At 53.5% G+C, this 25109-nt stretch overlaps 1 protein-coding gene across 6 annotated transcripts in view; it reads left to right on the top strand.

Moving 5' to 3' along the window:
- Positions 1-25109, top strand: part of TMEM51 (transmembrane protein 51) — a 47622-nt gene that overhangs the window by 5893 nt on the left and 16620 nt on the right. The window contains exon 1 of one of the 6 annotated variants that reach the window (XM_070252836.1): positions 23072-23245. The exons of the other annotated variants lie outside the window; for them this stretch is intronic. The gene's annotated coding sequence lies outside the window, so the exon portion shown is untranslated. Of the gene's footprint in view, positions 1-23071; positions 23246-25109 lie in introns of those variants that run through there. 6 annotated transcript variants of the gene reach the window in all.

The following is a 25109-nucleotide window of genomic DNA, read 5'->3' as shown; positions in this document are numbered from 1 at the left end:
ACACTATCCAAGGGTAGACTTTTGACACCTTCCCATCAGGCGCTAAAGTTAGTATCAGCCTGCTAACCGCCCCAAACGCATCTTCCTCATGCAGCCTGAGTACCCTACGGGGTACGCTGTTCCGTTCCCCAAGAATTAATGTTTGTCATGAAGCCTCTGACTCTGGTGCCAACAGCTCAGTTTGTGTTGCCGCGTGAACAGCACTCACTTGTTCAAGGCCAGCACTTAGAGTAGGGTTGGTAAGCCTGTTTTGGTATTTCTCCTTTTTTTTTTTTAATGTTCCCAGTGCTTCTCTAATGGAAGCGTCCTGGAGGCAGTGGGCCCAAGGTCGCCCAGCAAATCCTGGCAGATCCAGGAAGAGAACTCACCGCCATGGTCTTCTATGATGTATGGTGTTCTCGATGTCTCCAGAAGGTTCTGCTATTTCTTCTCGTCAAGATGTAGGACCAGGTGGCTCTAATTCTTGGTGGATTTTATGTCTTTGCCACTTTTTCCTCTTCACATCTGGTCTGAGAGAGAGAGAGAGAATTTACTTACCCTTGTTCCACATTTTCCCCACACCCGCTGGCCGGGCTTGTGCTGGTTAGGGTGTGGGCATGGTTTGTTGGTACTTGGTGGGGAAGGATATGATTTAAAAAAACAACAACACCCTTTCAAACCCCAGATATGACATCTTCATTAACTGTAGCTTGGAGGGTGGCAATTACGTATTGGAGTTGCCTTTGGGTAATTGTTGTTTTCAAACAGTGACAGATGCGAATTCTGCTATCTGAGGGGAAGTCATCTTTAAACAAACAGACTGATACGTACTGTGTGCCGGGCGCTGAGCCAGTGGTGAACTAGAGAGGGCCAGCTCGCGCCCCCAAGATGGGGCTGATTTCCTGGTGGAGATGGCTGTGAGGGGCCTTTACACTACAGCCCAGGGGTGATTAGGACGCCCAGGAACGCGAAGGACGAGAGTCAGGGAAGGGTTTTCAGAAAGAGTGGAGTCCAAGCTGAAGTCTGAAGGGGGAGCAGGTCAGCAGCAGAAGAGGGTGCACCTGGCAGAGGCAACAGCCTCGCGCAGTCCTCGCCACAGCCTAGGAAGTAACAGCCCCACCCCCGCCCCTTTACAGATGACCACAGAAAAGGCGATCCGTGCGATTCCACCTAATAAATGCAGAGCTATTGTTTGAAATAGAGGGGGTGGTGGGGGGAGCTGTTTGGCCTCCACTGTGTGTCCCCTCTGCTACCCACCGCAGCATTGTTCTGGCATTCACTCATCTTTGCCACCTCCGGCCTTGCCCAGAGTCTTGGGGGTGCACCCCCTAAACTTCCGTGAGAAGGTTTTGGCCAATTCCTGCACCGAGCACCAGCTGTGGGGTGCTGAGGAAATTCATATGGGGTATTCATATTGGGTATTCATAGCGCGCTCCCCTCCAATGTGGAACTTGCATGACCTGCGTTGAACACCCGGTGGAAACACCTGGTCATCTGTCCTTGGGTGATGTCTTGCCTTTTCCCGGCTGATGCGGGGTCACCTCTGCTAGGTAGTAGCTTGACCTTTTCCCCCTTGGTGACCTCCCCCTTCCCCATGTCACAGAAATGGAGGCAACAATGGGTTGTGTCTCATTCTTAACTTAAATAACTTTTATGAACTCTTTTTGTTAATTATAAAGTTAGTTTGTTTAATTAGAAAAAATTTTACGCATGGTAAAAAAAAATCCAACAGTGTAAAATTCAATAAAATTCCATAAAATCATCCCAGACCCTAGCCCCTCTTCCCAGAGATTGCCGTGGGTCATGATTTCTTGTATATGCTTCTAGAAATTTTCTGTGCATATCTAGCTGCTTTCTAATGCTGCTTTTAGAGGTTCTCCTGGTCATCAAAGCAATAAAGCGTTACGGTTGTCAGGATCATTATGAAATTGTTGGGTAATTTTAAACTTGTAACATATCAGGGTACTCAGGTCACCTTTAAACCCACTAACTGCTTGAAATTTTATGTCAGACCTTCCATCTCTGCATTTTTCTGTGAAGGGTCAGTAGCTTTCATCAGATTCTCAAAGGGGTCTGTCCACCGCAAAAAAGGAAGAACCCTGGATTGTAGGTATGAGAGAAGCAATCTCGTACAGATAAACGGGAGATAAACATGTCATTAGCTGGCGGGTACAAGTTCCGAATTTATGCATCGTTTCTGCTGTGTTTTGTGGTTGGAAGTTGATGGAGCCACTGATGGACCGGATTTGTCTCGGGCTGAGGGGACGGTGCCTGGCTGAGCCACCCGAGGTGAAGTTCATGGAGGGTTCCAGCCCCGCGTGTTTGCACTGATTCATCGCACGGGGGGAGTTATGTCAGCAGCTTGAGAATGCATGTGTGGTCTTGCCCGGCACGAAGTTGCCCGGTTACTGGGAATTTCTCACGGGGAGGAGCAGATGAACTTGCTTCCTACCGGGGATTTCAGGCTGAAAAAGATTCAAAAAGAGTTTAGGGGAATTCCTGGGAGGCAGAACCATATCCGGTTGGTGGTGAAAGTCTCGGACGTTTGGGGGAAATGGCCTTCATGGGGTCAATATCCTTGCTGGAGTGGCGGGGTGGGGAAACCGCCAAGTCCTCCCATCACCTTGTTTTGGGGTGGCCCTGGAGGAGGCAGGTCCTGGGCTGGGGGCTGGAGAGAGGATCTGTCCTTGGAAGGTACTTCCAATCTTAGTTTAAATGTACACAGGTCACTTGGGCCAAGCACTGTTCTAAGCGATTTGTGTATATTAACCCGTAACTCACTGATCCTCATAACAGTTCTATGACATGGGGAAACTGAGGCAGGAGTATGCCAGCTACTGTGCGAACAACCCCACACCTCACGGGCTTGAGATACAAAGTCACAATTGAACGTTTTGGGTGGAGAAGGCAGGATCTTTGCTCCACAAATATCGTCCCTCCGAAGCTGATTGCCCTCTTGCTGCCTGTTGTAGGGAGGAGGTTTTGCTACATTTCACACCCTGGTTCAGACATCTTTCGTCAGTTGGAACGTCTTCTTGAGGAAACAACCCAAGTGTCCAACAGAACGGCCTGGAAAAGACACTGTGCTCCATCCGTGCCCGGGAATCCCACGGGGTCACTAAAAAGGGTGGTGGTGGTGAAGACTTTGAAAGACATAGGAGGACGATTCTAATCGATTCATGTAAAAAGGCAGCTTACAAAGCTGGCCCATTTTTTTTAATTTTAAAAAAGATACGAAGAATTCTGCAATTTGAATCTTTACCATTTCTAAGTTTCCTAGGGAGAAGCGTGTACTGTGTTACTTTGTATTAAAGTAACAGATTTAAAGTTTGGGCGGTGGCCCTGATGACCTCCGTGACTTGGACAGTTGCTTAATTTCCCCAAATGGGAAGAATCGTTTTAGGATTTTGTGAGGATTAAATGAGCTAAATGTAAAAAGTACTTAGCACATTGTCAGTGTGCAATAAATTTTTAGGTGCTGTTATATCATAATTATTTTTTTTTAATATTTTCATTATGATAAGCCCACTACAAACCACACTAACCATTTTGGTAGCCCACAGGGCTTTGTCTCAGGCTGTGGTTGTGGACCCATGACGAGCCCGTCGCTACCCCTTCCCCCCACCCCGGCCCTCTGCTTCTGGGCACAGTAAAGCTGAGTGACCGGGAGACTGCTTTGAAGTGTAGACCGAGGCTCGCTCTGGCTGAGGTCTGGTTTCTGTCTTCTGCACAAGAAATAACTCAGTGTTCTGGGCATAAAGGCATACTGGTTAAAAGTGCGGATTCTGGAGTCAGCCTGTCTGGATTTCACATCTATGAAATGGGGAGAATTATGATGGCACCCTTGTAGGGCTGGGGTGAGGATGAAAGGACACTGTGCTTGTCTCCATAAATGCTAATTCTCTCAGATATAAGGTCCAGCTGCAGAAATTCACAGAACATGAAATTAACCGTTTAAAAAGGGAACAATTCAGGGGCATTTAGTACATTCACAGTGTTGTGCATAAACCTCTGTCTAGTTCCAAAACTTTTTCCGTCACCCCAAGAAGACATCCCATACCCGGGAAGCAATTATTCCCCGCTCCCCTTCCGACCCCCTGGCAACTACTAATCTACTTTCTGGATATTTCATATCAATGGAGTTATGCAATATGTGGCCTTTTGTGTGGGGCTTCTTGCTAATTAAGTTGGTTTTTTTCCTTAAAAAAACCTGTTTTAACCACGCTATTGAGCGGTATGAAGCACATTCATCATGTTGTGTAACCAGCAGCACCATCTTTTTCTGGCACTTTTTCATCGTCCCAAACAGAAACGGAGGAAGGCTTTTTAAATGCCCACATGAGTGGTTCTTTAAACCTTAGCACATGTTAGAACCTTCTGGAGGGCTTGTTAGAGCAGATTGCTGGGCTCTCCTCCGTAATTTCTGATTCACTTGGCCTGGGGCGGGGCCCGAGAATTTGCGTTTCTAACAAGCTCCGGGGGATGCCAGTGCTGTTGGTCGGGGCGGGGGCCACATTGGGATAACCACTGCCTGAGACTGACAGGTCTGTGGGAGAGAGGGGGCGATGACCTCGTTCAGGGGGAGTCAGGGAATCCGAACCGCTAGGACCTCTGGGTAAGAATGAGACCTTAGGTGGTTACGGGGGTGGGGGCCGAGGTGAAGGTGAAAAGGAGGTGCTGAGGGATCAGAGACCATCTCCATCTGAGGAGCCAGGAGGTCCAGCCACCAGAGGGGGACCACAGGGAGGCTAGTGGAGAAGACTCAGGGCAGCCTTTGCCTGGTGGGTGCCCAGCCCCTGTCCGGTGGCCGTCCTGGCGATGCTGTTGGTCAGCAGGATGAACGGTCAGAAGGAATTGCTGGACAGACATTGGAGGACAGAGGATAGGCTCCAACCTGCTGGACCGCAGGGCACCTGTCCGTCACCACATCCACCTCTGATGACCTCCAGGGTGTCATGGCTGCTGCCTCACTTCCACCTCCCAAATTTCCCACAGGTTCCTCTTTCAGCCAATTTTAACCTAGAACCAGACAGGGAGGGGGATTCTGGGAGAAGCAGTTCCAGCTTAACCAAGTTGACACAGCATAAACTCCCACAACAGATCAATGGATCCTTGCCGTGGAGCCACCTCCCTCAGCCCGCAGGCGGTTCTAGGGGCTCAGCTGTGGGTCCCCCAGATCTCCCCGGGGGGCCCTCTGGCTGGCACAGATGTGGCCCCCCCCAGCAGTCCTCTGCTCTCATCATCAGTCAGCTGGATCAGAACGCTCAGGGACGACTTAGAAACAGATTCCCAGGCCCCCACCTAGGCCGCTGAGTCAGACTCCAGCAGTGGGACACAGGAATCTGGATTTTTAACGTGTTCTCTGCTTGATTCAGATATCCAACCAAATTTGGAGCTCCTGACATACGGAACAGAAAGTGGGCTCTGGGGCCAGACAGACGTGGGTTAGAGTTCTGGTTCCGTGCTTGTTAGCTTTGTGATCTTGGGCAAGTGACTTACCCTTTCTGATCTGATACCGTCTACTCATCTGTAAAATGGGCGCAGTGCCTGCCTTCCTCCTGGAAGGTTGTGGGGACTGAATGACAGTGTGTACTGAACTTGTGGCATGTAAAATGTTATGCTCCTTAATACAGGTAATAATTTGCGTTGACATGTCTAGGGGTATGTCAGAGGGGCCCAAAGTCTTCCTTTCTTCATAGGAATCTGGGCCTCACCCTGACCATATTCTTAAACAGATTGTTTTCCTGACGTGGTGAAAACTGGGCTTTCTTTCCCCGTGTCTCAGCGCACACTCCAGGCATTGTTTCATATAAATATCAGTTGCTTATTTCTTCTTTAGGCAAATTTCACAAATTCCATCTTTAAAAAAAAGATCATTCCATCAGGACCATTCCAACTTCCAGCCCTGTTTGTCTCAAAACTCTCTTTCTTGAATCTGGACTCTCTGAAGTTTTCTGTAACTTCGAACATTTCTGTGACGGTCTCTCCTTTCGCGTCGTCTGTCATTTTGACACGCGGTGAAATTGCTGTGGTCTGTGGGGCAGAACGAACTGCTTCTGCGAGAAAGCAAGCTGGCAGCTTTCATAGCGCTGCCCCTCGGTGGGTCAGACCCGCGCCTCCCGGGCCTGGCTGTTTGATGAAAGGAGCGTTGACTTTGAAGTGTGCCTTTAGAGAAGCTGTTATTCTAAAGCGAGCAAAAGCAGCAATAAGGAAAACAGAGGGTTTTGCATTTCAGCCGCAAGGAGGGAGGGGAAGGGTAGGGTGATTTGCATAGTCAGAAATCAGGGAGGGGGGCCTTTCCAGAATGGCTGTCAGCATGAGGCAGAGGCTCAGAGACCGGCGTGCATGGGGCACCTCTGGGTGGGATGCAGGGTCCTGCCCCTTGGCCACATGTCTGTGGCCTTCACTGACGTGATCTCACCATCTTACTGTATCGGCCTCGACTCTTGAGATTTTTCATCCTGTGAGCATTCATTATTTGCCAAGGTTTCCCCGTCTTGGTGAGGGGCCTGTGGTAGCCAGCTCAGGCCGCCATGGCAAGCACCATAGACAGGGGATGGGGGCGCCTAAACAACAGAAACTTATTTTCTCACAGTTCTGGAGGCTGCAAGTCCAAGATCAAGGTCCAGCCTGGCCAGGGTCTGGTGAGGGCTCTCTTCCCGGCTTGCAGGTGGCTGCCTTCTTGCTGTGTCCTCACATGGCCTTCTTCCTGAGTGCAGGGGTGTGGCAGGAGAGAGAGCATGAATCCTGCCCGCCCCACCCTCATGACCTCATCTAATGCTAATCACTTCCCAGAGCCCCGTCTCCAAACACTGTCACACTGGGTCAGGGCTTCCACAGAGGAATTTCACTTCAGTCTGGAACAGTGCCCTACCTTCCTCTAGGTTGCTCAGGCCAAAATCATCTGTGCCCCCTCATCTCTCCCTTTACAGTCAAATCCATCACAAGTTCATCTCCATCTGTCGACTTTGACCTGGGCTAGGAGAGTAACCCCCTAACCGACTCCCTGCCACCCCTCTGCCTTCTCCATCTTCCAAGGTTATTTCTGCCTCAGGACCTTTGCACTCACTGCCACTTCTGCCTGGGATTCCCCCACCTTCCCATCCTGCTGTGCTGCTCCCTTGTTGGTCTCAGCTGAAATGTCACCCTCTCCAAGAGGCCTTCCTCGATTGCCTTGTCTAAAGAACCACCTCTGCCTTTTCTGTTATTCTGTTTTCTGAACAATTCTTGTTAATCTGTCCCTTCACTTGTTTGTCTCAGTGGAAGAGAAGCTTCATGAGAACCGGCCCTTGTCTTGCTCCCTCATCCGTTCATCGTGCCTGGCACCCAGGAGTTGTGCAGTGAATGTTTGTTGAATGAATGAATGAAGTCAGCAGAGATTTGTTGACACTTTGGGATGTGTACAGTTCCTGCCCAGAGTTAGAGGAATCCCAGGGAAATATAAAAATGCCAAGAGGCTGCAGTGAGAAGAACACAGATGTGAAGCCCTTCCTGCTTAATTTCAAATTTGGTTAAAGAGAGAAAGTGGAAATGAGAATTACGCCCTCGAGACCTGTCGAAGTGGCCAGCAGCCGTTGGGTAATATGAGGACCTGCGTTGGCAGAGCTCAGGAGGGGAGAGCCACCACTCGCTGGCCACGGCGGGAGGCTTCGCAGAGAAGGGAGTGAGAGCTGGATGTGGAGGGTGGTTACACAGCCTTTATGGGTGCTGGGGGAGGAGAGAGCGCCAAGGCAGGGAGACGGGACAGCATGCAGAGGATGTGAGCAGACCCGCAGGACCAGGGTCGTGACATCAGGACCGGAATTTCCTCCTTGGATGTGCCCCGGATGTTGCACTGTCCTTTCTCCTGGGAGAGAGCAATGTCTTTATCCCTCTGGTATCGTTGGGGCCTAGGACAGGGCCCTGCACAAAGCGGGTGCTCAAGGAACCCTCACGGAAGGTTGGATGGGGTAGTCCAGACGCTGCCGGGAGAGCCGGACTTGTCCTGTGGTCTGTGGGGACTTGTCTGAAGTTTTGATAGACACAGTGGCTGGAGGGGTGACATGGCTGGGCCTAGGGGCTGAGAAAGCCCCGGAAAAGTGAGTGACAGTAATGATCGCAATCAATCAGGCCTGAGAAATGGGAGGAGGATGGATGGAGCAGGCAGAATCATTGAAAAGAAAGAAACAAGTTTGGGGACCAACGGAATGTAAAAGTGGATGGGGGTTGTAAACGCACATGTCTGAAAGGAGGCAGCAGGGGATGTTAAGGAGAGAATCTGCCAGATGTGAGGCAGCAGGGAGTGGTGGGGATTGTGGCAAAGTGGGAGGCAGGCCCTTTCACAGGACGCAGCTATGACTAAGCACCAGCGGCTTGTTACATGTGAGAATTTGGGTTACCAGATTTGCAAGTTTCGTATCTGAGATCACCCATGTTCTCAATATTGGCAACTCTTGTATATTATATAAAATAAATAACACTTCACAGGTGAGTAAGATACATCCACGGGCCAGATACAGCCCTCGGGCTGCCAGTTTGAGACCTGGGAGAGTGTATGTGTTGGGAGATGGACCAAGGAGGGAAGGGAATGCCAAGGTCACCGGGAGGATGGTGAGCTCTTGCACTGTATTTAGGAGGTCTGGAGGAGAAAGGGTGGGCAGTGGGTGGGCGGGAGGTGGGGAGTGGAAGATGTTGAGGTGATGTGGACGGTCATGTGACAAAGGAGGACTTAGGCTGATGAAAACAACTGATTCTAGGGAAGCAGCTGAATTGCAAAGGCAGTTGGCTGGAGACGGGAGGGGGCCTGTCACTGTGGTTGATTGCTGATGGGCATGGAGGGCGTCTCTCTGAGACCCTCTCTGGGCTTCTGTAAGGGGTTTATTCTGTTTTGGAGTTTGGGGGTGGTTTTGCTTAAGGTCATCCGATTTGGACCCTGCTAGGAGGCAAATGTAAGAATGCTGGTTTTGGGGCTGGCCTGGTGGCGCAGCGGTTAAGTGCACACGTTCTACTTCGGGTACTTGGGGTTCGCTAGTTTGGATCTCGAGTGTGGACATGGCACCGCGCGGCAGGCCATGCTGTGGTAGGCATCCCACATATAAACTAGAGGAAGATGGGCACGGATGTTAGCGCAGGGCCAGTCTTCCTCAGCAAAAAGAGGAGGATTGGCAGCAGATGTTAGCTTAGGGCTAATCTTCCTCAAAAAAAAAAACAACAAAAGGAATGAAGAAATGCTGGTTAAAGCCATGGGGACAGGGCTTTGAGTCCTGGCTCGGCCCCTTGCTCTCGGGGACCTTAGGCGGAGTCTTCCGTGCCCCCGTCTCCTGGGTCTCTTGTCATACGTGGTGGGAATGCCAGCCCCTCCCTGCTGCTTATGCCCCACACGATTGTTAAAACTGTTCTCCTGAGACCACTGACTCTCACTCCGCAGGGCCCTGGCTTTCTCTCCTGAAACGAGAGGCTCAGGAGGGACGGGCCCCGGATCTTCCTGGTTCCCTGCCTCCCGCCTGGGCCTTGTGAATCCCACCTCAGCAGAGTGGGCCGCTCTCCCCCAGCCGCCTGGAGCCACAGCCCACCCCGCATCTGGAGGAACCTCCCTTCACTGCTCAGGAGCTCTCAGCCCCCTGGGGGGATCCTGAAGAACAGTTATCAGCCTCCTCCGTGGTCGGGGGACCCGCAGGGCATCCTGAGGCCCCGGATGCCTGATCCGGTGTAGTTTTGTGGGACAAGGGCCCTGTCCTCATGGGGCTTGCCATCCCTGGCAGGAGGGAGGGTGACACAGGCTCTTCAGGAAATAACACGAGAGCACAGTGTTGGTAATGACATTTGCTGAGTGCTGACTGTGGGCCAGGCACTGGGTTGTCTGGTTTATCTGGATGGTTTTACGTCAGCCCCACCGCAGTGCTTTAAGGTCGGTTCCATTACAACGCCCACTTTACAGACGAGGAAACTGAGACTCATGCGGTGAAGTCGCTTGCTCCCCTCCCTCCCTCCGGTTGCAGAGACGGCTCCCTGGCTGGCAGAAGGCCCTGTCGTGTAGCTGTACAGAGCCAAGCAAGTGGGTACATTGGGGGCATCTTGGAGGACGTGGATTAAGGCTGAGACCAAAGGGGAGGAGAACACAGCTGGAGGGAAAGAGGCTGTTCAACCAGATGTAAGCCATGTCCTCTGTTTCCGGGCCCCGTGGGTGGGGGGAATATTGCTCAGTTGTCAGGAGTCACCAGTTATATCCCCAAACCTAAAGCGGAAGCGAGATGACGGCCTAGGGCCGCATCAGTAGTGACCGTGGGGAGGATCCTCAGCATGGTGTTGAATGTGACTTCCGTCTGGCAACTCCATTGGAGAAATGCTACCTTCTGGTACATCCTCTTCACAGCTCAGCTGAAATACTTGCTCAGGTTCATCCAACCAGGATGCGGTGTAGCTGGGGCTCGAAACTAGGGCTTTCTAACTCCGGAGCCAGAATGTCTAAGCCTGGCCCGATAACGCCTCCTTTCCTTGGCAAAGGTGTTAAGACTTGGCTGAGTTGACCCACAGGCCACGGGAGGCACATGTGGCCGGAATTCCTGGGGCAGAGCTGGGAGGCAGTCCTGGGAGAGGAATAAATTGGTCCCTGGTCCTCCCTGGCCGGCTGCCACACTGTGGCTCTCCCAAGCCTCACCTGCCCTGCCGGGTCCTTCCACGCTGCCCGTCTCTGCGTCCTTACGCCCGCTCAGCCCCCAGGCTCCGCGTGGTCCACACCTGGGATAAGGGTCTGCGGCTTTCCTGAGCATCCGGGAAGCTTGCTAAAAGCAGGTCCTGGGCCCCACTCAGATTCCGACGCTGTGAGTCCATCATGGGGCCCCAAATCTGCGTATTTAGCAAACCCTGCCCTACCTCTGCGAGGATGGGGATGCGGGAGTCCTCGGTAACAGCAGGTCACAAGTTACCACGCCCTCTGCTTCCTGACTGCCACCTCCTTTTGTACGACTCAGGTTGTAGACTCCTTACTCCAGGATCATCGAGTAGTACTGCCAGTGTGCCCATTTTACAGATGAGGAAAACGAGGCTCAGAAAGGTGATTCGACTTGCCTAAGGCCACCCAGACAGACCTGGATTTTAATCCTCACTGGGTCTAACCACCCTGCTTTACTGCCTTGCCCAGTGGGTGTGGGGTCCCTGGTGGGGTTTAGAGGACAGGCTGCCAGTGATGCGTTTTCATCAGTGCATCCGTCTGTAGACCACCGGGGAAGGAGGCGGGACACTCAGTCAGAGCCTTGGTAACCGGAATGTTCCTTCTCCATCTCCGTGGGCTCTTAAACCCTGGTCTGAACAGCTGACATCACTCATCAGAACAAACCACCCAGAATCAGTTCAGCTTTCAAAGCTGAATGTGGATGAAAATGTGGAGAGACTCAGGGATCGTCGTTGAGGCAGACGGACCCCCTGTGACCATGAGCAGGCCCTGTAAGCTCCGGGGGCCTCCTGCCTGGATAGAGGGCTTCCCGGGGAGCCGACCAGGGCGCCCCACCCCAGCTGGGCTGCTGCAGCTCCGGGAGACAGGCCTGAGGCCAGCGCTCCTGCCGCCCGGGCAGTCCTGCTCCTGTGTGTTTGTGACGGGAGGCGAACATCTGCCCGGACACAGGCTCTACACGAGCATTCACGGCAGCGTGTGCGTAACAGCGCAAACGAGGAAGCAGCCCAGGTGTCCACCGCAGGTGGAGAGATAACAACGTGATGTATGCACACCGTGGCCTGCTGCTCTGCACCATGAAGGAAGGAAGAAACGTTGATGCAGCAACACACCGGCTGAACACGGGAAGGCGGACGGAAGAGCACGTCCTGCACGAGTCCCACTGGATAACCCTCCGGTACGGGCAGTGCCGACCCGTAGTGACAGAGCAGATCTCGCTGGCCTGCGGTGGGGAGTGTGGCTTCATTGGCAGAAGGCACACACCGGGAACTTTCTAGGGTGACAGAAATGTCCTATGTCTCGATCTGGGCGGCGGGTACATGGGCGTCTATGGTTGTCAAAACTCGTCACGTTTTACACTAAGCCCTGTGCATTTTACTGGATATGAATTATGCTGTAAGTAAGCGAGTCGATCAGCAGATGCTCCGCCCCAGCCCCGGCAGCTCACAGTCCGCAGGTCTTGAGAGAGGGATCTGCATTTTCAACAAGTGCCACAGACGGTGGTGACCCCCAGCCTGGAGGGGACCCCCCCAGACTAATGGCTAAACTCTCTGCTGGCGAGGACGGCTGCATCTTTGAAGATGTCAGACACTTACTGTTAGTCTCTGTTTAAACATAAATCTAGCTGGGGTCAGAGTCTGGCCCCGGGGCTGACTCCTGATCATCCCCAAGACCAGCTCTAAGCCACGGACAAAGCATGCTGTCACCAGGCTGATCCTGGCCGTGTGCCGAGCGTCACAGGGTCTGCTATGCTGGGAGCAGAGGGCAGGATGCCGTGCAGGGCCGCAGACATCTGCTGGGCACCAGGCAGAACGAGACAGGCCCTCTCTGGGTTCTGTCTCCCTGGCGGCCCTCCGGATCATAATGATTTTGGTGTGTTGAGGAGCTGTTGTGTTATAGACACTGTAATGGTGGTTTTGTGTACGTGTTGAATGATTTAAGAGGATGTGTGCAGTTCTTAGGATCCTGGTACTCAGAGTCAGCCTAGGCTGAGCTGGGCGGGTCCAGGCTGCAGTCCGATGGGAGGCTGTCTTTGCCTTCGAGGACGCGACAGGACAGTCTCCTGGGCCGCCCGTCGTGACAGGGAGCCAAAGGCCTTTTGAACCATGTCCAGGGAACCTGAAGGTCGGTGATGAAACCCTCTCTTGGGTTCTCTCCTCTTGGAAAACTCAAACCCTTGATCCCAGCCATTGCCCCTGTCTCCTGGCCACCACTTTTACCCCATAGGAAGAGACTCGGGGCTGACTGTCCCTGTCATGACGCACGGCACCCTTCCTGCCCCGAGGGGAGGGGGCGGCAGCAGACGAGCTCGAGGTGGACACACGATCCTTTGGTTTGTTGATTTTGTGTGTTTGCTGTAATTTTTTGCCTGCATCTTGGGAACCACAGTGTGTTTCTCAAGCTGCTATGTTTCCTCTGGGTTGAAAACAAAAATAAAAGGCAAACTGTCAGACCGTGACGTCCAGCTGCCTGCACGAGGCTCCGTGAGAGCTGGTGTATAAATGAAAAATGTGTGACCACGCTCGGCTGAAAGCTGAGCGGCCACACAGCACAGCCGGTCACTTCTGGATTCAAATCCCCTCTCTCTTCTTGGCTGCGTGACCTTGAGCCTGTGTCAGGCTGCCTCTCTGAGCCTCAGTTGCTTCATCTGTAAAATGGGCACAGTCGTGGCACCCACCTCACGGGGCTGGTTTGAGACCGAGCAGTGAAGGTCTCAGCATAGGGCCTGGCAAGTGGTACAGACTCAATGACTCAACAGGAGTTAGCTGACGTGATCATGGGTATGGCAGGAGCACTCTGAGTTGAACTGTTCAAGTTCTGCGTCTCTCACCAGCTGGCTGTGTGACCTTGCGCAAATTACTTCACCTCTCTGAGCTTCAGGTTCTTCATTTGCAAAATTGAGACCCCCGTGTTCCCTTTGTAAAGGATTGTCCTGAGGATTAAATTGAGGGAGATAACTACTAAAGGCAGCCTGGCACAGAGCTTAGGACATACAGGTGCTCCAGAAATGGTAGTGGTTGTGCTGGTGATATGACAATGGGGACACGTGGCCCTGACTCTGGAGAGGTTGAGCACGCTCGTGAGTGCCCCCCGAAGTGTCCTGGAGCTGCGATGGTGGGGGTACCTGTTACAGCCCCAGCGACAAGGGACGTGGCAGACAGGAAGGGCTGTAGAAGGAAAGCACTAGACCTCCAACGATGAACATTGCTTGCCTGGTGGCTGAGAGGGGGAGGCGTGCCAGCCGCACAGAGGGCACAGACGTACCCCCCCTTCCTTCGCGTGAGTGGCACCCGCGGCTTCCCCATCAGGCTTGTTTCTGACTCTCGCCTGGAGGTAAACGGTTACCGCAGCAGTCTTTGGGAACGTGTGGCTGGACAGGCCCTGCTTACCCAGATCCGAACACAAAGATGTCATTTACCCAAAAGCACGGAAGGATAATGATTCCCCAGCGGCAGGATTCTTTATTTTGTAGACATATTTGCTGGGAAATTCTTTCAATGTCACGCCCCCGTCGTGCATTTAAAATGCTGTTTGATTTACAAATAAGAGGGCGGGACGAGTGTCGTGATGGGGGTCCGATCCCTCCCCGCCCGGCCCCAGTGGACCCCTGCTCTGCCTGTCACCCGCCGTGAGAACTTGGGTCATGAACTCTCCTTCCTCGTCTGTAAGACGGGGATTCACGTAAATAGTCCCTCTGTCGCCTCACGGGTTTCGTGAAGAATAAACAAGATAATCCTCGTAAAGAAAATTGACTGCCACCTAGGCAGGACTCGATACTTGCGCCTATTATTAATTCCAAAAATATTTGCAGAATGCCTTCCCTGTGCCTGGTGCTGTCGACCCAGGATTCTGCCTGTCTGACCAGCTCCCCGGCTGCTGAGGCTGCTGGTCCACAGACCACACCGCGAGTGGCCAGGCCTGGAAGAGGGCAGAGGTGGGGCCGGGGTCCGGATGGCAGAGCACCTGGGAGACAGAGGGGGCATTTGGTTTTTGTTCTCGGGACAGTAGGAAGCCAGGCAGGCGAGTGACATGACTGAGGACACTTCTAGAAGTTCATTTTGGCTGCGATGTGGGGAGGACTTGCTGGGGCAAGGGGACATCAGGGAGCCCAGCTCGGAGGCCCATGCCGTTGTCCAGGAGACGATGGCAGCCACGGAAGAGGCAGGAAGTCGGTTTATTTGAGAACTTTGGACATGTAGAATTGATAGCTCTTGCTGAGGTGCTGAATATAGATATCCTTAATAATCATAATATATATTATCATACAGGCTTCTTAAAAAAATTTAGACCGATAATGTAAAACAGTCGTTCTCCGATGGGGCGTCTGGTCCCCCCAGGGGCATTTGGCAATGTCTGGAGACATTTTTGGTTGTCACAACTGGAATCGAGATGCTACTGGCATCTAGTGGGTAGTAGAGACCAGAGATGCTGCTAAATATCCTATGACACACAGGATAGGCCCTACAACAAAAAATGATCGGGCCCAACATGTCAGTGGTGCCGGGGTGGAGAAACCCTGGGGCAGAAGTATAGAAAGTCGGGGGTGCACAGCCCCCCTCCCATCCCCTCAGCCCCACAGCCCAAAGATAACCACCGTTGCACAGTTTGCTGCCAAACCGTCCCGGTGGTGATCTGTGCAGATACACAGATCTCCTGTGAACCGTCTCACTCTGGAAGGAATGCTCAGGAATGCTCAGGACTTGGGAGCATGGAGCCCGGCTTAGGGGTGGGCATCTGTTTGTTTTGCCGCATCTCTTCTGCTCCCACCCTATGCTGAAGGTCACTGCCCAGCCACGGGGCCAGGAGGGGGGCCAGTGGCCCAAAACCTTATTGCTCTATAAATTGTCATCTGCTTTCTTTTCTCCAAAGAGCTCTCTAGAAACTGTATATTGGTGTGATGCAGGCAGCCACCCTAACTGGGACTAACTCATGAAATCCAAGAATTCCAGTGCCAGAAGGAACTTGGAGATAATCTAGTCCCACCCTACCTCTTATTTCACAGATGGGCACACTGAGGCCCAAGACTTTTTGTAAATGGGAAAATCCTTTCATGTTAAATAGTCCCTTCTTAATTTATTGGGGTTTTAATTTCAGATTTTTTTTTCCTGAGGAAGATTGGCCCTGAACTAACATCTGTGCCAATCCTCCTCTATTTTGTATGTGGGTTGCCACCACATCATGGCCACTGATTTCAGACTTTCAATGAAATGCCTAGTGACAGCTTATGTTTCTGGGTTTTTTTCTTGGTGGCGTCCATACATGAGGTTGGTTACAATGGCTGACAAAGGGACGTAGTTCAGCCTTATAGTTCGTGAACACTGTGTGTAGACCCCGGCTGGTCAGGGACAAACACTTCCTCAGTTCACAGCAAAATTAGGAAACCGAGGACCGCGTATTAAATTTCCCTGATATCAAAATTAATCTCCTGAGGCGTGTCCTTCTTGCCAAGATGCCCTCCCGCTCCTCTGCTGCCACGCCGGCCGTTCTGCGTGAGAGGGAGGCAACAGGAGAGGGGACGAGGCTTTCTGTTTGGGTTTTGTTTTGTTTTAACGCCCTTACTTGGGAGAAGAGAAAGCTTGCAACCCAGTGTCAGTCCTCTCCAAAGACTGGAGGGAATTTACGGGTCTGTGAACCCCGTAGTCTGGGAAGCACTGGTTTCGTCTCTTTCCACTGGCTGAACTGAGGCTTGGCATCATTTTCCAGTGCCCTTGGAGCCCCACGGCTGTGCCGAGGCCACTTTTCAAGGTGGCCTCAGATGTGGAGTGCTGCGGCCTCTGGCCATCCCCATCAGCCCTGCCCTCGTCCCTCAGGAGACCCCACAGAGCTCCCCCAAGTGGAACGAATGATGCCCATCCCAAGCGAGGACCCTTTAGGTCCAGGAGGGCTCCTGTGGCGGCAGTGAGGGTCCCAACACCTCGGCCAGCTCTGGTCTCCAGCGGCCGGCCCTCTCGCCGCCCCGGGAGCAATTCAGCTCCCTGCCCAGCCCATGGAGGTGGGGGAGCTCTGCCATGAGGCGGGGGCGCCTGCGGAAGGCTCCTGGGAAGCCTTCCTACCTGTTCTTCCAGACCCCTTGGGTGCGCAGAAGGGCCTGAACACCAAGCTAAGGGCTTTGCTCTTTGATCCTTGGGCACTGGGGAGCCACCGAAGGTGTCTGAGCAGGGGAGTGACAGGATAACAAAGTCTATTTCAGGAGGATAAACATGGCAGAACCGGACAGAAAAGAAAGACTGGGGGCAGGAGCCAGGCAGGGACAGTGCAGTGTGGGGGCCACCCTGAGTGGCAGCAGTCGGAACAGAAAGGAGGAAGGGATGGGCATTTGTGATGGAAGGACTGGGAGGGAGAATTCAGGCCTGGATGCGGGGGAGCTGGGGGTCATGGGTGAGCTGGGTTTCCAGCCCAGATGAGAAGGATTGTGGCTCTGCCAGTGTGGAAACTCCTGGCCTCAGTTATCTGTAGAGCGGGGTGAGAGGTAGGGCTGTGGGGACGATGAAATGAGATCATACATGGAAATCAGCTCTGGCCTGAGGGGAGCGGTAGGCAGGTGTGAGGAGCCAGAGGGCCCTTGTGAGCAGGGCTCTATCCTGGGGGTGCTGGGGAGCCATGGAGGGATTTTTGACTGAGGGTGTGTGGTCACATTTGCCTTTTGAGAAAGACTCCCCCAAAAGCATCGTAGAGAGGGCAGGCCAGGAGGCCACGGAGGAGGCCCTTGTGGTCCCTATCCAGGTGAGGTGTGAGGTTGGTCTGGACCAAGAAGGAGGTGGCGGGCCATCCTGGGGTGGCCTCTCCCCAGCCCATCTTTCTTGTTGTCCCCTTTATGCTCTGGCAACTGCTGCGATGAATGTGGGTGGCAGGCGTGTGTCCTGGCAGCCCTGCACTGGGGCTCTCCATGACCGTTGGCCTATCTGTGTATGCAAACCATATGCTGGGCCAGCCCCTGCGACAGCTGGCGGGACAACAGAGGCCTAGGTGTTTGACCAGAGAGGCAGCAGCTGCCCAGTGGGAGTGTGAAGCCCAGCGCTGGGTTCACCTTCCCTTCCAAAGCATCATCCCCAGCCCCCCGGCCACCCCCTTGCCCCCGTGGTCTCCCCAGCCCCTCCCTTGCCTCTTGGGGACCAGATCTGCATCCGTCCTGCCAGTCTCCTCTCCTGTCTTCCTCCTCCTGGGCTGTCACTGTGTCCTCTCCGTTTTTGCCCACTTTTCTCTCCTTCTTTGGGTTGCTCCTGCCTCTCTGTTCCCTCCTGTCCTTCCTCCCCAGCGTGTCGTCTCTCCTAGTTTCTTCTCTGTTGTCCCTCTTGGGCATGCAGGAGGCTGAGGGCAGAGTCTCTGGGGCGGCTCAGTGCCTGGCCACAGGGTAGAGAGACGGCATCCCCTCAGGCGTGTCCGCCTGTCCGTTCCAGTACGTTTCTTTCTTTTTTCCCGGTGTCTCTCTTTGCTAGAAGTACGTTATAACCTTAGCAATAACGTTTTCAGGGGCAGGTCTGGTTCTTCTCCCTCTAATTCTGCTGACCGCCTAGAGGCATTCCCAGCCCAGTGATTTCTGGCAGTATCCACGGGTGGCCTGTTCTAGGGCAGAGGCCTGGGGGGAGGTTTGCTAACCATCAGCCCAGCGATTGTGCCCTTCCTCAGTCAGTGCACGGCCACAGGCCCCTCTCGCTCTCAGTGAGTGACCCGAATAGTCATCCTCAGAACATCCCAGCCAGTCTTGGAAAGAGACCCCGTACCCCTGGAATTCAGGCCTTGAGTCTCGCCGAGTTCAGGACTCCCCCCTCTGCTTGCAGCCTGTCTGTGCAGTCTGAGGATGCGCAACCGGAAGGTGGTGGCGGAGGCCCGCTCAGTGAGCACCAAGCTGGCCTCAGAAAGGGGAGGCCGGGGGACCGCTGGTGGTTTGCTTTTGTTTTTGTTTTTATAGTCATCGTTTATTTTAATTTTTTTTTATTAGGCAAGAGGGTATGTATGGGTTCACACAGGGGAAACGTGGGTATGTCCAGCTGGGTTCATGGGTTCGATGGTGTCCCTGGAGCCTGGCTCCCCCTCCCGCTCAGCTCGCCTGTCCTCCGTGCTGGCTCCCTCCTCAGAGGCCCAGCTGGCCACCGCAGCTCTCTGCATCCCATCCTTCCTGGAAACCCTGCAGGGACGGGCCCAGCAAGGAGGCCCCCCCTTGGGGAACAGGAAGATCTGATTGGCCAGGCCCAGCCACGCCCAGGTCCAGGTGGCCCGTCCCCCGCCTCCAGTGCCCCTCTTTGGAAGTGACTAGTGCAGCAGCCTCTGGACAGCTTGGGGGCACGCAGCGCCGTCTCCGAAGGGTCCCTGCAGAGAGTTCTGGCATAGTGCTCAGCATCCCTCAGATTGTCCGTTTGGGATTTTCCTGTCCAATACTGAGTTTTGTACAGAGAGGGCATACCTGTGGGTGCCTGGCACGGGGTGGTTTCTCCGAGAGCCTGGGTCTCCGCGCCCCCAGCACCTGGAGCACAGGCAGGCGTGCTGCGGCTGCGCAGTGAATTCATGTGGACTCAGTGACTGGAGGGACGGGGCGGCTGGAGTTGGGCAGCCCCGCTCCTGCCCCCAGGGCCGCCCCCACCGGGCAGCTCCACCTGTCCGTGCCCAGCGTGTGGGGGGCACTAAGGAAATAGCAGCTATTGTATCATTGTTGTTACTCTTGTGACTCCACCGTTGCTATTGTTCAACCTAGAAGGTTCTCTCGGCTCCAGGAGCCATCTTGACCCTTGCTGACTCTCTCCCTCTGGCTACCTTTGCTTTAGTAAGCCCGCTGTGTGCCAAAATGTGTGGCCTTACGATTCCTCCAGTGATCTTCAGATCTGAACAACCCACAGGGTGGATCAAGGGTCAGACCTCACAGATCCTTAAACTGTGCGGTCCAGGCCCTCTGTGGGGTAGACAGTGTGGCCTAGCTCCTGGCCTGAGGCGACAGGGGACATGACTGGAACACCCACAGACTCACCGGAGACCTTGACACCCGCTGTGGGGCTTCTGGGTGGACGATCTGGGCTCGAATGTGGACGGTGCAGGTTAGGAGCCTGTGGTTTCTGACTGTTCACTGCCCTCGGCCCCCTTCCCTCTCATGGTGGGGACAAGGGAGCAGCCAGGGGGCGTTTTGATGATCCAGGTTGCATACATGCCGTGCAAGCGTGTCCTGCTCAGTGCCCAGGCCCAGGAAGTGCTCTGAGCGTGGGCTTGAGTTGCAACCCTCAGCACTGTGCTGGGGGGGCTCAGAGAGGGGCGGAGTCCTTGGACATGAGATGCAGCTTCACGTGGCCCCTTGAGCTCTGAGTCACGGCCTGACCTGGGTGGCGGAGAGACACAGGGTCAGCTCCCAGCCCTGACCATCAGCTTCTGAGCAGGATACTTAAGACACTGGCATTTGTCTCTGTCATTCAGTGGTCTGGGACAACCCCAGGGGCCTTCACTCTCTCTGCCATCAGCAAACCTCTGCTTCTGATGTTGGACCGAGGAGTGCCTTGCCCATGGAGGCAGTATATAGATGTTTGAAAACTCCTCTTGAAGCCTGGTGTGGGGCAGTGGGAGGCAGGATTTCAGAGGGACTCTGGACTCAGCCTGTCTGGGTCACACTTGTGCTCTGCTACTTATTAACGCGAGACTTTGGACAAGTTACCTGACCTCTCTGGGCCTCAGCGTCTGCATCTGTAACGTGGGGATGAAGGTAGTGGCTTCTCCTTGAAGGTTAGGTGAGATAAGCCAAGCTCAGAGCCAGCAGTCGATGGTGTTGGCTGTTCTTATCGTGACGGAAAGATGCATGCTTTTGAAAAGAAAAGTCCCTCTTCTAAAATGCATACTCCCCCCAAGTTGTCATGTGACACACATCGTCTCCATCCAGGTCTGCCTGAAGCTCTGAGAGCCATGCTGCTGGGTACCAGAGTGGGCACTTATCCAGGGGGACAGTCTGTGGAGGGCCAGTGAACTCCTGAAATTGGACAGGACTGTACCTAGGGCCTTATGGTGGGCTGGACAATGACATTATTAATGAATAATGACGCACTCCCCAAAAACATCCACATCCTAAGCCCAGAGCCTGTGCATGTGTGACCTTGTATGGTAAAGGCCTTTGAGGATTCACGTTATCCAGACGCGCATGATGTAGTCACGAGAGTCCTTAGAAGAGGGAGGCAGGAGAGTCAGTCAGAGAAGGTGTGCCCGTGGAAGCAGGGGTTGGAACGAAGCGCTCCAGAGACAGAGGAAGGGGCCAGGAGCCGAGGAGTGCAGGCGGCCTCTGGAGGCTGAAGAAGACGAGGAAACAGCTTCTCTCCTGAACCCTCCAGAAAGAATGCAGCCCTGCTGACGCCTTAATTGTAGCCTTCTGCCTCCAGAACTGTAAGAGAAGGAATTTGTGTTGCTTTAAGCCACTAAGTTTATGGGAACTTGTTACAGCACCAACAGGAAACCAATACAGCCCTTCTCGGGGGAGGGTCCCTAGGTGTTTATCAGGTTTTCCCCTGCGTTGACAGGCAGGTGATGAACAGCCACTGGTCCCGAGCATCCCACCTGGCCCAGGAGACCCCTGCTGAGTGTGGTGGCACCCACCTTCCCCTCCTGCTCGGGCCTCCATGTTCCTATGTAGCACATCTGAAGTGCGAATATGTTTTTCACCAGTAATTTCTTTTCTGGAAAGGACTCTGAGAAGCCCCACAGAGCAGCCTGTCCTGTCACGCGGGGTCCCAAATTAGGGCCATTCCAGGTGCCACGGGGCATCCTCCCCTCGTCCTTGATCACACCTGATGCCGGCTCTGGGCCTCCCCTTCTGAGCTGCTGCCGCCTGTCTGAACGGGGAAGCTGGCTGCTGTTTGTGCTGCGGGGTCAGTGGAGGCTCCTCTGTGGGGATGGGCCTCTTAGCCCCTTCTCAAGGGGGCTCAAGTTGGTCATTCACACACCCAAAAGAGCCACAGCTTTTCCACAGAGTGCTCTGCACCCCCCCCCCCCCCCGCCGGTTTCCCACACACATGACAACAGCAGCCAGCCATGTGCCAATGCTGTGACAGACCTGGCATACGTTATGTCACTGGATCCTCAGAAGCAGCCTCTGCCTTTTACAGATGGGGAAACTGAGGCTTATGGAGGTGAAGTACATTGCCAGGGGTGTGCAGAACTAGACGAAGATGCCATGTATTTATCACTATGTCAGCTACTCATTCTTTCATTAAATACCACTATAGCATTATGCTGTGCTTTTCATTCACTCAACGGACCTTTATTAAGCTCCTGCTGCCTGTGCCAGGCCTCTCCTAGAACGGAGAGAAAGCAGTGGACAAAGCAGAGAATTCCCGCCCCAGAGAGCTCACCTTCCAGAGCAGTCTGTCTGATAGAAATAGAATGCGAGCGCCAGGTATAATTTAAAATCTCCTGGTAACCACATTTTTTTGAAAAAGTGCAAAGAAGCAGGCGAAATTAATTTTAATAATATATTTTATTTAATTCAATATGTCTGAAATATATCATTTCAACATGGAATTAATTAAAAATGTTAATGAGATACTCTTTTCGTCCTCCTAAGCCTTTGAAATCTCCTGGGTATTTTACACTCGCATAAGACATCTCAGTGCAAAGCAGCACCTTTCAGGAGCTCAGATGGCCCCACGTGGCTAGTGGCTCCTGTATCAATGGTGCAGCTCTTGCATAAAGCAGGTTCCCAGTGGCCATCCAGGCAGCCACCTGGGTGTTACTGGTGTCACAGAGCCAGTATCACCCAGTAAACTGAGCAGCCGTCAGTCCCTTGCTGCCACATCTAGTTTGGGACTACGCCGGCCACACCCGGCTCTGGGCTTCTTGTGGCTGGGTTGTTGTGGAATTCGGGGAGCAGCCTTTCTTTGTGGGGTGGCAGGTGGAAATGCTGAGCCACGGCTTGGAACACTGGGTTAATCCAGCCCTTAATTTGTGCCATATCTTCGTCAGTGGCCCATACAGGGCGACTCTCTTGTTTTATTTATTGTTATTTTCTTTCCGTTTTCCCCCGTCCCTGATTCCATTTTTCCTTTCCTCCTCTCCGGGGCCGCCATCCCAGGGATTGAACCGGCCCGGGACCCAGAGTTAGGACTGATTGTGGGGAGCCCTGGCAAAGGACAGTCAGGCTGCTGTTCCATCAGGAGGGGGTGGTCACTGGGCAGGTAAGACAGCAGCATCCTCTGAACTTCTCTGGGACACTTGAGGCTGACCATTGCCCCTCCCTGTTGGCACCTCCCCCTGGAACCTCTGGACCCAGTGCATCCTGGCTCACTGGGCTCTGCCTGCTGAGCCCTTCTCAGCTCCTTCACCCGGGCTGCCCTCTCCCCACTGCTGGCTCAGGCTCCCTCGGAAAGCCTGTTCTGAGTCTCACACTGATCCCTGCGATGATTACATCTGTGCCAGCGCTCTATTGATGAGGGTTTTCCCTGCGTGTTGTCTGTTCGGCAAGGTATCATTATTGCCATTTTACAGATAAGGAAACTGAGACTTTGGGGATAAGGAACAGCCAGCTGAGCGGAGGAGCCGAGGCTCGTGCCAAAGTCCTTGCCTTGACCCGCCGTGGCGCTCACCTCCCTGATCTGCGTGTGCCTGTCACCACGGCCCTCCTGGTTCTGGAACTTGTGCCTTCACCCAACAGAGCTGCAGGTACCCGCAGCCGGCCTCCCAGGCTTTGCTCCCACCACCTCGAGCCTCTCGGCCTGACCATCAGACATCCCCCCCATTCCAGTCCTCACCCGGGTTCTCTGTATGGGTCCTTCACTGACGCCCCTAATCTCTCCATCTGAGAACAAGCTGTGACTCTCTCCACCGAGTTCCCCTCTGGGTCTGTGGCTGCGCACCAGTCACCACAAACCAAGCGGCTTCAGAGAACTCTGATTATTTCACGCTCCTGTGGACAAGAGGTCCAGGCACAGCTTAGCCAGGTGCCCTGCAAGGCTGCAGCCACGGTGCTGGCCAGCACTGGGGTCTCACCTGGAGGCTCAAGTGGGGAAGGAGCCCCCTCCAGGCTATTGTGGTCATGGGCAGGATTCACCCCCTTACAGTTGTCCGAAGAAAGGCCTCATTGTCTTGCTGGCTGTCATTTTGAGGCCACCTCGGGTCCTCGCGAAATGGGTCTCCCCCTAAAATGGCTGTGCACTTTATCAAAGTCAGCGTCAAGAGAATGTCTCACGAGGCGAGCATTACAGCCTTGTGTGATATAATGTCATACGCAGAACCACCTTCATCTCATCGCTTGTGCCATATTTCATTGACCAGAAACAGGCCGTGGGTCCCACCCCGACTCAAGCAGAGGGGTCACACAGGGGCGTGAGCACCAGGAGGTGGGGGCCATGGGGCCTCCTTAAGAGTCTGCCGACCACACCCTCTCTCTGATTGTCTTGTTTTGATGGCAGGAGGGGAGAGTGGAATGGAGAGACCGCTGTCTGGCTTTGGACAAGAGCTCAGTAAAATACCATCTGGCTCTTGGAGCTCTTGTGATGATAAGGAAGCTCTTACAGGTCAAGCTTTTAGCACTGTCCTTGGCATAGCTGTGAGTCTTATAAATAATAACAAATTTACTGTTACCATTCACCAGGCCTGGGCTGCTTTAGGTGACAAAAAGCCCTAAGTAACAGTAGCTTCAATAAAATAAACCTTTAGGCGGCCGGCCCCATGGCCGAGTGGTTAAGTTTGCGCACTCCGCTTTGGTGGCCCAGGGTTTCACCAGTTCAGATCCTGGGTGCAGACGTGGCACAGCTCATCAGGCCATGCTGAGGCAGCGTCCCACATGCCACAACTAGAAGGACCCACAATTAAAATATACAACTATGTACTGGGGGGATTTGGGGAGAAAAAGCAGGAAAAAAAAAAAGATTGGCAACAGTTGTTAGCTCAGGTGCCAATCTTAAAGAAATAAAATAAAATAAAATAAACCTTCATTTTTCTCCCATGAGAAGAGAGTCCAGAGGTCCGTAGTCCAGGGCTGGGAGGGCAGCTCCGCATTCAGCCAGGACCCAGGCGCTTTCTGTCTTGTTGCTTTCTGGTTCTCTACCTCATGTTCCAGCTTGGCTGCTGAACTCTAGCCATCACATCTACATTACAATCAATAGGAAGAAGGAAGGGGCAAAAAAAAAAAGACATGTCCCTTCCATTTAGGAACCTTCCTGAGTGTCCCCCTCCCGCGATAGACACTCCTGCTTGTGTCCCATTGGCCAGAACTTAGCCATACGGCTCGGCCAGCTGCACAGGAGGCTGCGTAATGCCATCTTTATTCTGGAAGCCACAGGAAACTGGACATCAGTCTTCCTATGATGAAGGAAGAGAAGAGTGGATATTGGGAACCGAGAGCAGCCAAAGAAAACCACCCTCGTGAGAATATGAGGCTAGTGAGTGGGCGCCACCTCTCTTCTCTGTCTCCCTCCAGCACGGGTCGGAGAAGACAGGCTCAGGAGGTGAGCTGTGCCTAGAAGGTCCTCGCCTTTTCCAGCACTTCGCTGGGGCCCGACTGGCCTTTACAGATCAGAACGGC

The sequence above is a fragment of the Equus caballus genome, chromosome 2 (assembly GCF_041296265.1).
Source record: "Equus caballus isolate H_3958 breed thoroughbred chromosome 2, TB-T2T, whole genome shotgun sequence".
Lineage (NCBI taxonomy): Eukaryota > Metazoa > Chordata > Mammalia > Perissodactyla > Equidae > Equus > Equus caballus.
This window is presented reverse-complemented; position numbering and strand designations above follow the sequence as displayed.